The sequence below is a fragment of the Elephantulus edwardii genome, unplaced genomic scaffold (genome assembly GCF_000299155.1).
Source record: "Elephantulus edwardii isolate Elephantulus edwardi_28Jun2011 unplaced genomic scaffold, EleEdw1.0 scaffold00135, whole genome shotgun sequence".
Classification (NCBI taxonomy): Eukaryota; Metazoa; Chordata; class Mammalia; order Macroscelidea; family Macroscelididae; genus Elephantulus; species Elephantulus edwardii.
This window is the reverse complement of record NW_006399885.1, coordinates 574982-576310: the sequence shown is the minus strand read 5'-3', so window position 1 is coordinate 576310 and position 1329 is coordinate 574982.

Below are 1329 nucleotides of genomic sequence, written 5' to 3'. Positions count from 1 at the left end.
GGGGGGGAGGGGGGAGGGGTTTGTGTGGGGAGAAGGGTTCAACAATGAATGAATGGAATTCCAAAATCTCTGTAGATGTTCATTGAAATGAAAAATAAACAACCTAAATTAAAAAAAAAAAGAAAACAAAGATCCTCACCCCTGGGCCAATAAGCAGAATCCTGATAGAGAAATGATTGAGTATTAGCAATTTCATCTTGCTTGGATCCACAATCAACACCTTTGGCAACAGCAGTCAGGAAATCAAAAGACAAATTGCATTGGGAAAATCTGCTGTCAATGACCTCTCCAGAGTACTAAAGAGCAATGCTATTAGTCTAGAGAGTCAAGTATGCCTGATCTAGGCCATAGTCTTCTCAATTGTTTGCTGTGCAACTGAGAGTTGGACAATGAGTAAGGATGATAGAAGAAGAATCAATGCCTTTGAGTTATGGTTTAGGAGAAGAGTATTGAATATACCATGGACAGCCAAGAGAACAGAAAAACCTGTCCTGGAGAGGTTGAAACCAGTTGGCTTCTTGGAGGCAAGGATTTTGAGGCTCTGTCTCACATAATTTGGACAGGTTGCCAGGAGGGACCAGTCCTTGGAAAAGTGCATCAAGCTTGGAAGTCTAGAGGGGTCAGCAGAGCAAAGGAAGATGCTGGATGAAATAGACTGACACAATAACTGTGACAATGGTGTCAAGTGTATCAGAGATGGTGCAGTTCACACAGGACAAGACAAGATTCAGAGATATTGTTCAGAGGGTTACCATAAGTAGTAGTCAACTCAACAGCACATAGCAACAACAACTTTTTGAACCCTGCTTGTTCAATCTACTGATGAAGTTTGTTTCTTCCAGACTCCAAGTATTCCCTGTTAAGCAAATGACTACAAGGATTGCATCTTATTCAGCCCTGCCTCCTAATCCTATGCCTGTCAACTCACTTGATAGGATACTTAGGGACCATTAGAAGTTGAGCAGCTTGTTATGATTCTGAGATTTCAGAAGAATTTACAGACTAGAAAAACTGGCCCGGCAATCTGCTTCAGAAAAGTCAGTCGGGTGAAATTCTGTGGATCACAAAGGCCTGACTTGCCATTGAGCATGGAGATGTTGAAGATGGGCATTATTTCAGTTCTTTGTGTGTTGGGTCACCATGATTTGGGCAGACTGGAGGGCAGTTAACAACAAAAAACATATTTGTGACAGAACCCCCTTTGTCTTAGTTAAGGTTCTTAAGAGAATCTGAGAGACAATTGTTGGGTCTGACAAGTTCCAACTTTATAGGTAGGTGGCAATCTGAAGATGTCTTCTGGCTCATAAGATTATGATGGGCTGGTAAATT